Genomic DNA, 12,816 nt, shown 5'->3' with positions numbered 1-12,816 from the left:
GCTTGCTTTAGATAGGATAATCTTGATTTGAAACTTTCATGACTGCAGGACTTCATACTCTTTGGTTATTTCGGTAAAGTCACGTATATAGAAAAAATAACGAATAAATCACAACGTTTCGATGGCAACACAAGCCATCGTCTTCAGGTGATTTTTTTAAATAAACAACAGGCGGACTGATGAGGAGGAAATGTAGCGAGATAGCTACTACAAACAAGGGTTATATACGTAGGGTAAGTGGATGGGACTAGGGATGGTATTTGCAAGTGGTGAGTATCGGCTAATTTGAGGAGGGGGAGGGGGGAGCTATCGCAACAAGTGAGAGGGTGGGGGTGAAATTTACAGAGGGAAAAATTGGGGAGGATTTCCACACTACTCAGACATGACTTCAACCGAGAAGATGGATGCAAAATGTAGCAATCTTTGGAAGGACATTGATCAACCAGGTATGGTGTTGACTGTTGTGTTGGCCGACTCTCTGAGTTGCATTACATTTCTAAGTTTGCTAAGTTTGATATCTTTTTTCGTTTCTCTCTATCACCTTTTTCCCTCTGTAGTTTTCACCCCCATCCTCCCGCCCGTTGCGACAGCTCCCCCTCCCCCTCCTCTGATTAGATGACACTCACCCCTACCCTCTCTGCGGTTACATTTATGTAGGGATGTAAGTAGAATCCCTACGGGGTGTATGCTGTAAGCACCCACGATTTATGCGAGCGAGTGCACCTACCTTTGGAGGGAGTCGACGGAGACATTACGGGAAGCGGGCCCTGCTCGGCGGGGTCCCGTCGCTGGAAGAGAGAGGGGATGTGCCAGGGAGTTAAGGGGGCCTGGAAATAAGGGCCCGAGGACATGAGATGCTGGCTTCTATTCCATCTCGAGAGACCGAGCAGGTGGTGTGACCGAGGGCGGCACGAGGCCAGGCTCGGGGGAGAAGAGGAATGGGGGTGGAGTGGAGGACTCAGTCCAGCGTGGAAAGCGATCGGTGCGGCGGCGTGGGGAGCCCGGAGAATCGGCTATAGAGGGCTGAGTGATAAAGGGACTTCTTCCAAGGGGTCTAGCGAAATCCCCTCAAGTGTTGTGTCCAAGTGTTGGGGACCAAGAGACGACCGGGATCGGCGGACGAAGGCCTACTCCAGAAAGGGATTGTCCCCCGCCGTATGCTTCAAATGCGGCCATCCGGGTCACATCGCCAAGGGGTGCCGGACTAAGCGGGGATGGCCCTCTGGGACGTCGCCTTCCTCTGGTCGACCGTCATTCGTCCCACAGGGCCTTCAGGTGAGTCGGGCTACACTGCACACCCGGCCCTCACACTCACCTCACCCATCCGATTCACGCATCGCGGTCGGATCCGCCAGGGACGGCTGTCCGGTCAGTTTGCTTGGCGAGAAATGCAAGGTAGGGAGACAGATGGGTGGCAATGACGACCCAGTCAATGGTGGGCGTTAGGCCAACGTATTGTGGCCGCGGCCATGACATGTTAATTGATACGGGGACATCTGCCACCATCATATCCGAAAAGATTTTTGATTGCTTGCCGCCTAAATTGGCTATCCTCCGTCCGGTCGAGGTACGGTGTTGCGCGGCCAACGGCGGATCGTTGGGCATTAAGGAGCAAATGGCGGCGACCGTGACCATTGGTGACATTACATTATCTGGCACGGTACTGGTTTCAAAATCGCTGGCCGTACCTTGCCTCTTCTTCTTCTTGGTTCTTTCGGTAAAGTCACGTAAAATAATAAAAATAAAACATAATAAAATAATTATCACGACGTTTCGGCCACAATGCAAGCAGCCGTCCTCAGGTGAAGAACAGGTCTGTCAGAAAGACAGCGTCTGAATGAACACCACCAGGCTTGGCAGCGTATATTTAAGCTGGGTTGGAGGGGGAAGAGCGCCTTGACAAAGGAATTTGCATATCAAGAGGAATTTAGCATATTTATGGGAAATGTAGGTATGTGATTAGTACTACTTATGCCCGTGCATTATGCAGGATTAGCAGCATCAAAGGAGGGGATATGGGAAATGCAGGTATGTGATTAGTACTACTTATGCCCGTGCATTATGCAGGATTAGCAGCATCAAAGGGAGGGGATATGAGAAATGCAGGTATGTGATTAGTACTACTTATGCCCGTGCATTATGCAGGATTAACACCATCAAAGGGAGGGGATAGGGGTAGCATTAATAAAGGGAAGGAGTGTTAATAGTATGTAGCTGCAGTAACTAAAACCACCACGTACCTTGCCTGTTAGGTACGGATTTTCTGGGGAGAATGCCCATTAAAATCCTTGTTGACCAAGGGTGTCTCGAGTTTCCGTCGGGCCGTAGAATGGCCTTCTTGCCCTTTCCGACTCGGCTGGTGAAGGCTAACACTGTCATTCAGGCCCTCGCCCGGCAGACGGTTTTGATCCCTCCTGGAGCACAAATGCTAGTACCCTTGCATCTCAGGAGGCAACTTGATCGGAACGCCACTCATGGCGGTGTTTTTTAAATCCTTTATATTAAGTTCACTTGCTTGCTTGCTTGTGCGCTTACGACCGTGCAAATCTTTCGGTCGTTTTTTAACCCACTTTCCGTGATCCAATCGAGCTGACATTTTGCACACAGACTCGTTGTGCGTGACAATTGCTTTTCGTGAAAAAAATCCAAAATTTTACACTTTTTAGGATTTTTTTTTAATATTTAATTACCAATTGCTTAATGGTGGCAGGCAATCATATGACCCATAGGTGGCAGCCATCTCAAGCCAGAGGACGAGAGGACTCTAGCCGCCCGTTTCAAAGACCAATGTCCTTATATACGACTTTCCTTATATTTAATTTAAAATACCAATGTGATAAAAATGAAACTCTTACTCAAGAAAAACAGAAATTAATAATAAAATAAAACCGATGCCACGCATATAAAGGATTTATAGTGAAAAACTTTGTTTTTACGGGTTAATTTTTTTAACACCGGCCAACAAAGTCAGTCGAAGCCTTATGTTTGTGGGGGCTCAGACGATCGTCAGGGACGACCAGCAACCCTTTATTCAGATTTTGAACACGGGTCTGGGACCCACAATCATACAGGCGGGCACGGTTCTGGCTCACGCTTCGCCAGCGGATGAACATGTCTTGGGATTTAACTCTGAAAGATTAGTCGCAGCTGCGGAGCAGAGGGAGAGCTGCGATGACGCGTGGGTGGACGCTCTGTGCACCGAGAGCCCTGATCTGTCCGAGGATTAGAGGTCTGCATTACGTGCTCTCCTTCTTGAATTCTCGAACATCTTCAGTAAATCTAAATACGACATCGGCCGCACGTCCTTAGTGCACCATCATATTGAGACGGGCGATGCGGCCCCCATCCAGATGAACTCGTATAGGCTGAGCCCAACGGAGAAAGAGCATGTTCGCCAGATATTATCGCGCCTTCCACCAGTCCGTGGGGCGCGCCGATTGTCCTCGTGAAAAAACAGGATGGCTTCTTACGGTTTTGTGTGGATTTCCGGAAGTTGAACAAGGTATCGGTTGCCGACGCTTACCCACTCCCGCGGATGGATGATTCCTTGGATGTTCTGTCGGGGGCACGGTTCTTTTCAACCCTTGATTTGCGTTCCAGCTTTTAGCAGTTGCCCCTGGATGAAAGCTCAAAACCTAAGACGGCATTTCGTACCCCCCAAGGGTTGTTTGAGTTTAATCGGCTTCCCATGGGGCTCCACTCCAGCCCTGCTACTCACAAACAGCTTATTGAATTGGTTTTGGCGGGACTCCAGTGGGACTCATGTCTCATTTATCTCGATGACGTGATTGTCTTTTCACCTACGTTCGAGGAACACCTGCCACGGTTGAGGGCCGTCTTTCTTAAAACGCGTCAGCTAACTTGAAATGCGAAGCTTTGTCGGGTTTGCCTCCTATTACCGTCGATTCGTGCCCGGCTTTGCCACCTTGGCAAAACTGCTGCATGTCTTTACCGCGGAAGGCCGGAAATTCCACTGGGGGATGGAGGAGGAAGCAGCTTTTACCACGCTGCAGAAGGGGTTAGTCGATGCACCTCCTCTCTGTTATCCGGACTTTTCGTGGCCCTTTCTCCTCGACACAGACACCAGCAACACAGGAATTGGCGCAGTACTGTCCCAGGTGGTAGACGGAGTGGAGAGAGTCGTGGCCTATGGGAGTCGGGTATTGTCCCCTGCGGAACAGCGATACTGAGTGATGCGACAAGAATTATTGGCCATCATCTACTTCATCCAATTGTATCGTCCGTACTTCTACGGGAGGGCGTTTGAGGTATAGTTAGACCACGCGGCCCTCCAGTACGCGTTGCACATAGAACAACCATCCAGACAACTGTCACGATGGCTCGAGATCTTGCAAGATTATACTTTTAAAATCTCGTATAGGAAGAGCATCCATCATAACAATGCGGACGCGCTCTCTAGGTTGCCACCTTGTGACTCTTGTGCGTGCTTTTCGGGAGCGGGTCGCTGCAAACCTCGGGGGGGTGAAGTTTTGCAGGCCATGGCAGCTTCTGATGACAGGTTACCACAGGACACGAATCACCTGCGTGATAGAACGCTTGGTCTCACGCAGGAGGAATGGGGCCGACTCCAAATGGAGGATGCCTCGCTACTTAAGCTGCGGCGCCATGTCGGTAAGGCTGGGGGTCAGGTTAACGTTGAGGGGTTGCATCGGTTACCCTCGATGGGGGGTTGTTGATGAAATGGGATGAGGAAATCCCAGCGTTATGCCCTGGTGGTACCATCTGTTCTACGGGGAAAGGCCATAAGGGCAGAGGACGAGTGGCTAATGCACCTAGGTGTCCAGAAAACGTTGGCTACCCTGAAACTATAATTTTTCTGGCCAAGCATGGCCGACAATGTTTATAACGTGCTGCAAGGGTGCACGGATTGTGCTCGCCGAAGACCTCTGCTGAGAACAGATCGTTCGCCGCTAAAATCCATCTGCGTTTTCCGGGTGAATGAACTTGTCGCGCACGATGTCCTCGGTCCGTTTCCCACCACCCCAAGGGGGAATGAATATTTATTAGTAGGGGTGGAGTATTTGTTGCGTTTGCCTATGGCTTGACCGTTACCAAACCAATCGGTAGAGGCCATCACTACCGCGTTCCTTCATGGCTATGTACTCGATAAAGGCACCCCGGACCGTTTCTTGACGGAGCAAGGGAAAAAAATTCCTCTAAACTGCTGCAGGAAGTGTGCGATCATTTGGGTAGCAAGAAGGTAAAGTACATCGCCTTATCACCCCAAATGGACGGCATGGTCGAGAGATTACACAGGACCCTTTCGTTCATGTTGTGCCGACGTGTTAACGAAACCCAGTCCGACTGGGATTTGCATGTTCCGAGCGTCCTCGTGGCATACAGTTCCGCTCCGCATGCTTCTGCGGGGTTTTCCCCATTTTTAATGTATAGGAGGTAGCGTGACCCGCCAATCGACGTACAATTGAAACCCCTGGGAAAATGGACTAAGATTTCGAACCCTATGCGCATGGTCCTGCAGCATTTGGAGGAGGCTAGGGAGGTGTCCTGGGGAAACTCGGCCAACGAACGTCTGGTCAGGCCTCGCCGGCCCACTATGGTATTGGCGAAAGGTGACAAGGCGTGGCTCCATTGCCCTCATGTCCCACTGGGCACCTCGCCCAAACTGCACAAGCCATGGCAGGGACCAGTAGAGGTAGTAGAGGTGCGGAGTCCACAGTGTGTGTGGATCCAATATGGTCGTCGTCGCTGGTTTGTGTACCCGTCGCGACTGAAACGTTTTGTTCCACCGTACGTTGGTTCTTCATTCCCAATCCACGAGGGCCGGGGGTCCGGTAAGTCTGATGAGCTGGGGCGCGCGTCACCTGATGTCCTTCCTCAGAACAGTTCTGCTATTCTGCCTGCAGGGTCCGGGCGCCTAGAGGGACCGATGTCGCCAGTCAGTCTGGGACAAGGGGTGCAGGGGAACACGGAGCTGCCATCGCCTGACCCTGCCCCGCGGGGGGATCCTCGCTTCAGGAGGTGCCGCCATCTTCCGTACCCCCTTTGCTGGATGGACCAGCAATGAGAACTCTGGCTAAGACGGCTCGATTTAAATGACCATCCATCAGCAGTTGCTTATACCTACACCGGGGTCCACGTCTGCAACCTGAGCCAGATGAGCCGTTGGCTGAACCGAGCTCATCTCGTGTGCGGTATTGTATGGACGAGGTTTAGGGTTGGCCAGTCCGGGGGGTGGTTTACCCATTGTACATATGTTCTGACTGGTTTTGTTCCCTTCCTCAAATTTTTTATTTTTCTTGATTCTATATATAATGTACATATTGGCTTTTCCTCGTTCGGGTATATTTATTGTTGTTAATGGTTGTTCTTGTTTCGTTCTGTTGGAGGCCCACACTTGTGTTGCTTTTATGTTGGTCAGCCGGGACGGCTGAGTGATGTAGGGATGTAAGTAGCGTCCCTACGGGGTGTATGCTGTAAGCACTCACGATTTATGCGAGCGAGTGCACTTACCTCTTGAGGGAGTCGACGGAGACGTTGCGGGAAGCGGGCCCTGCTCGGCAGGGTCTCATCAGGGGAGTTAAAGAGGCCCGGAAATGAGGGCCCGAGGACATGTGATGCTGGCTCCTGATCCGTCTCGAGAGACCGAGCAGGGGGCGTGGCCGGGGGAGGCACGAGATCAGGCTCAAGAGAGGAGAAGAGGAACAGGGGCGGAGCGGAGGACGCAGTCCAGCATAGGAAGCCCGGGGAATCGGCTATAGGGGGCTGAGTGATAAGGGGACCTCTTCCAAGGGGTCTAGCCAAATTCCCCCAAGTGTTGTGTCCAAGTATTGTGTCCAAGTGTTGTGTTATACCTAGCCCTAGAAGTTATAATAAATTGTGGTGCCTCCAGATCTCTGCGTGTGCCTCGTCTGACACACTACATCTACTTACAATTCCATCCCTATTCCCACCCACTTACCCTTGGATTTTCAGACATGACTTCAACCGAGAAGATGGATGCAAAATTTAGCAATCTTTGGAAGGATGTTGATCAACCAGGTGTGGTGTTGACTGTTGTGTTGGCCGACTCTCTGAGTTGCATTACATTACTAAGTTGTTTCTGTCTGTAAATTTCACCCCCACCCTCTCACCGTTGCAACAGCTCCCCCCTCCTCGGATTAGCCGACACTCACCACTTGCAAATTTCATCCCTAGTCCTGCCCACTTACCATATATATATAGTGGCGCAACGCGCGTGTGTTTATAACGGCTACACGTACACGCTTGGCTGCCAGGGGAAGGCAGTTGGCGAGCATTGCCACGGGAATGGGAGCGCGACGCGGCTGGGTAACGTTGGGAGCAGCCGGGTGCGGGAAGTCCGTTGGTGTAATTAAAATAGGATAAGGACCGGAATTGAAGAGACCAGTACCTGTCAATCAGATAGAGGAATATTCTGGACAAAATGTTCTGGAAGGGTTGCGAGGGCTATATAAGACGAGCAAACGAGCTCGGAGGGACAGTGGGCTGAAGACAGAAGACAAGACAAATTGAAGCCGGACCTGCATGGGCTAGCTAGAGTTTCCCTGGGTGGGAGTAGTCCTGTGTGGGCTCGTATAGGCTAGGGATAGGGACGCTAGGGGCGTGAGCGCAGTCCGTACGTCGGCACACTTAACCCCCGGGGTTGCCATGGTATCAATCCGCTGAGACGGCGAGACACGGGACCCATATAGGCTAGGGGTAGAGACACTAAGGGAGTGAGCCCAGTCCGTACATCGGCATGCTTTAATGCCGTGGGTGCCATGGTATCGACCCGCTGAGACAGCGAGACATGGCAGCCGAAAGGGGCGAGGAAGGATTGTAGAGAGTGAAACCGGGAGGCGGCGAATGAGAGCGAACGAGCGGCGCACGGCAGAATCTCGCATGCTGCAACAAGTGCTGTAAAAGTGACATTGTGAATAAAGTGGCCTGGGAAGGAAAAGACAAGAGGTCGTCTGCCTCAAATCTACAACACTACACATATATAACCCTTGGTTGTAGTAGCTCTCTCGCTACATTTCCTCCTCTGCAGTCCGCCTGTTGTTTATAAAAAAAAATCACCTGAAGACGATGGCTTGTGTTGCTATCGAAACGTCGTGATTTATTAGTTATTTTTTCTATCTTCTTGACTTTCTGAAAGAACGAAAGAGTATGTTTAGATAGGATACTTGTTTTTTACGTGGAGAGACGGATATGTGGAGGTGTATTTTCAGCCTGGAGCCCCCCTTCTACTCGGTGGGCTCTAAGTTATGGCTGCATACCCCACGCGTAGGGGCCGGACAGGTGGGGAAGCTGCCCACCTACTGGCGCGGACCCTGGACCGTGGTGCGGCAGATCTCCCCCTACTGATCCAGGGCGGGGAGAGGGGCCGAGAAACGGTGGTCAATGTCCGCCGACTAAAACCGTGGAGGGCGGCCCCGGCGGGTGAGGCACCCACTCCTCGGGTGCCCCGAAACTCCAAAATCGCCGCACCCCCAGTACCCGACGGCTTCGCGCCGTACATGGGCCCCGCTGGGCCCCAGTTCCCAGCAGGCCCCGGCCCGACAAGGAGGCGCGGCAGCACTTAAACTCCTCCACCCCTGAGTTCGTTCCCCAGCCAGTGGACGCCGGAGGACGGGAGGCGCCTCTGGAATGGAGACGGAGACCACCGCCGGAGCCTCGGACAGCGGAGCCACCACCCATGAAACCGGCAACGAGGTCCGGGCGAGTCCCACGGACTCTGCGGCGCTACCTGGTTGGAGCGTCCTAGACGAGGTGCTCCAGTCAGCTCGGGATGGGGACGGACACCTCGGGGGGCTATGTGGTGCCACGACCACAGAGCAACTCCACAAGCGCTGCGACTCCCGCCCCCCACACTAAACACACACCCGCATGCAGTGCGCCCACGTAGTGTCCTGGCGGGGGGGTTGCCTGGCACATCGGGTTTTACTCCGAAAGGCCCCTAGGGGGAGAGTCCCACGGTTTCCCGGTGTCAGATTGGCCGACCCCCACAGGACAGCTTACATTGCAGTGCCCCTAAATTGGCTTAAAATTGTATGGGCGCAAAAAGAAAAGGTTCCCTGGGCCAACCGCAATGAGTTACACATATTGGGGGGAGGACGGAGGGTGGAATATTAGGCACCCTGAGCAAGGCACCCTGAGCAAGGAACCCTGAGCAAGGGACAATGGGTGGGGGCGTGATGGACGCTCCAGGTGGGGGCGGGGCATCAGTTGTAAATCGAAATGTAGGCACGTGATTGGCTGTGCGACACGATGCCCCCCGGGCCTTTGAAGTTTAGAGTATAAAGGTGGGCGTCCCGGGACGATTAGTTCAGTTTTCTACAACCTCTGGGCCATCCAGACCGACTCCCTGCCGTCCTGCCTCCTCGAGCCGCTCGCAGCATCCGCGTGATGCCAGCGAGTGCTGCTATGAGGCAGTGATAGGTTAGGTTTTCGCTCGTCCCTCTCCCTCTGACTCTCACAGCATTCGTGCGACGCCGGGAGTACAGCTACGAGGTATGTGGTAGAACACTTGAGTGACTGGGTTCATGGGCAGAGTTACACTAGGCTCTCCTCGCGAAATATTCCTCCTCCAGGCAGTGTGTATTGGCGCCATTAATAAACTGTAGTTCAGAATATCGGTGTAGTGTGATTTCTGTGTGTGTGGTTAGAACCTCGGCGTGGTGTCTGCAATTTGTATGTGGTGCGTCTGCGCGGGGGAATCGGGGTGCCTGAGAGAGCGAGCACTGGGATGCAGAGTGTCGGCGCGGGGTTGGTGATTTGAGCGTGTGTGAGGCACGTGTGTATTACAACATATACGTCTGCCATTGGTTGCGCGTGTTTACACGCGTGTGTGGAAAATGCGAACATTCAGCGCCGCGTGAGTGGGGCGGGGGCGGGGTGCGATACACCCGCTTGCTCACGCTCGCGCGTGTTCACAGCGCGTTTACACAGCGTGTCTAGACAGTAAAAAATTGACCCGTAAAAAACTAAGTTTTTCACTATAAATCCTTTATATGCGTGGCGGCTAGAGTCCTCTCGTCCTCTGGCTTGAGATGGCTGCCACCTATGGGTCAGATGATTGCCTGCCACCATTAAGCAATTGGTAATTAAATATAATTTATTTTTTCCTAAAAAGTGTAAAATTTTGGAAAAAAATGTTCACGAAAATAAATTGTCACGCACAACGAGTCTGTGTGCAAAATGTCAGCTCGATTGGATCACAGGAAGTGGGTTAAAAAACGACCGAAAAATTTGCAAGGTCGTAAGCGCGCAAGCAACCAAGCAAGTGAAATTAATATAAAGGATTTCAAAATAGCATTAACTGTGAGTCGTGCACCCATAGTCCTAGCGCCGCCGCTCCTTTCCCTTTAGCATTAGCCTTTCTTTACACGGCTGATTAAGGCTTAACCACTGGGGGGGGGCGTGCATATTTATACAGTCCTATAGCATTATCCTTTGTGTGCAAGCGGATTAGGGTTTAACCCCCTGAGGTGCACGCGCATATTCATACTGCCGTTTTGATTAGCGCCAGCCTTTGTGAGGGAAATACGCACCTGCAGGGGCGCGCGCGTGCACGCCTCTGCGTTCGTTTTTGTGTGGTGGGGTGCGTGTGCGTGGGGAAGATAACCCCGAGCGGTGGTGAGCCAGCCGAGTAGCGATGTCCCTCAAAGAGGGCGCTGGCGCGGAGGGCCGATCACCCGATCGGCGGGGGCGCGGCGAGAGGCGACCAAAGAGGAAGAGGGGGGAATGGATGGGGTGGACGTCACGCCCCGCCCGCTCATGGGGAGCAGGGAGGTGGACGTCAGCCCCCACAAAACTCCTAAAGTTTGCAAAATGATTTTTTTTTGTTATTTAGCAGTACGATCAAACACTTCTGAGATCTGATAATCTTTTGCCGATTTCTGGAGTCGTGTGGCTGATAACACCTAAAAATTTGCAATTTTACACAAACTGTTGCTGACATTAGTTGTTCTTGCGGTGGTGCGTAGCGGATTTCGGGATTCGCCAAAAGTGGCACCCCCACATCGATGCTGATTTTTGGAATTTCACTGCATCAACAAAAAAGGGAATATGCATTTTTTTAAATCGCTTTATTATAACACATTTCGATTTTTTAAGACTTATTTTGGTTGGGGGGGGGGGTGTAAATCAAAGCAAAGCCTTTTGTTGCCAAAACCAGCAAAAGTACTCTGCAGAAACATCGCCACCACTTATGTTCCACACCTGCATTACAATCGTATTAAGTGCAACACAAGTGAACACTATTTTCTGGTGGCCCCATTCCGCTGCTTGTGACGTCGGCACAGCGACTACTCGAAGAATGGACAGGTTGTCGACCGTGACGACACACAGAGACGTGGCTGCCATAACTGAGCACTGCCACCCAGTCAATTTGTTGGCTGCAAAAACTAAGCATTGCAAAGGCTTTGCTTTGCACGTGTGGAAGAGGAATGACTCATCGGCTGGTCAGCAAAGGGACAAGTCTGCACGTGTTGTGGCCCGCGCTTCAAGGATGGTGTCACCGATGATAGAAATTGATGATGCCGATGGCGAGGGATGACAATGATAATGAGGGTGATGACACGTTGAGGGGTGGTAGGGGATGATACAACTAAAACTTTTTATTTAATTAGGTCAGGCCCACTGAGCTAGATAGCTCGTTTCCATAAGCGACCTGGCCCCAAATGATATCTCAAAGAAGTGGCATATCACGTAGACATTTATAGCAGTTGAATACTCTATAAACGCACGTTTATGTGGAGGGGAAACCGAGAGAAGCCAGAGAAAAATCAATGTGACCACGGGGAGAACATACAAACTCCAAATACAGGCGTCAGGGTCGGGATTGAACCCACGACCTCCTGTATACCAGACGAGGTAGTTAATATCTCCTAGCCACCGTGGCGCCCGCGATATTTGGGATATGGGATGACTGTAATGATGGGGTAGAGGCGCATGCCATGCAAGCTGAAGAAGGGGTTCGGGATCAGAAGAGTTATTGTGGGGAAAGAAGGGAGGGAGGAGATTGGCAGGGGAGGTGGTGTAACGCAGATTGAGGTTGAAATGAGCAATGACAAATAAGAGAGGGACATGGGGTGACCAAGGATGTGGGACGAGTAAGGAGATAATAAAAATAATGGACTGAGGGATTTGAGTCAGTCTGGTCTGGTGGGGAAGCTGAACATAGAAGATGGGAGAGAGGCGTTCAAGGAATAGGATATTTAGCAGGAAAGGTGTTCGTGGTAGTGTTCACTATAGGATTTTGGTGGAAGGAAGTGTGGGAAATAGTGATGTACGTAAGACTTATTGAAACACTATGTTGGAATAAAAGTATGGTTTGGAACAACCGTGATGATGCCAGTGGAAGAGGAGTGTAAGCAAGTGAGCAAGTCTGGCAACCAGTCGACACGTAGGTTAAAAAAGAAAACAAATAAATTAAATCACGACGTTTCGGAGGCAATACAAGCTTCCGTCGATATTTAATGTATTTGTTTTATTTTTTAACCTACGTGACTTTACCGAAAAAACCAAAGAGTATGAATCATTGCAGTCACGAAAGCTTCAAATCTAGAACCAGTCGACAGTTACATCACGTGACTTTCAAATCAAGCAGCTGACTGACTGGAAGCATGTGTAAAGTACTCACTTGGAGCACAACTATAAAACCAGCCAGGTGTTAACAGCTAACGGTGGAGCCGCTCTCCCATTGGATAGGGACTGTTTATAAAAGAAGAACTCAGAGCACAAACAAGGCAGAGGATTTGGAGACACCAACAACAGTCCGGAGTGGAGGTGCCGCGCTACCAGCAACACCCGAAATAGTCTCACTGCTGCTGT

This window comes from Lampetra fluviatilis, chromosome 21 (assembly GCF_964198595.1).
Source record: "Lampetra fluviatilis chromosome 21, kcLamFluv1.1, whole genome shotgun sequence".
NCBI lineage: Eukaryota > Metazoa > Chordata > Hyperoartia > Petromyzontiformes > Petromyzontidae > Lampetra > Lampetra fluviatilis.
This window is presented reverse-complemented; position numbering follows the sequence as displayed.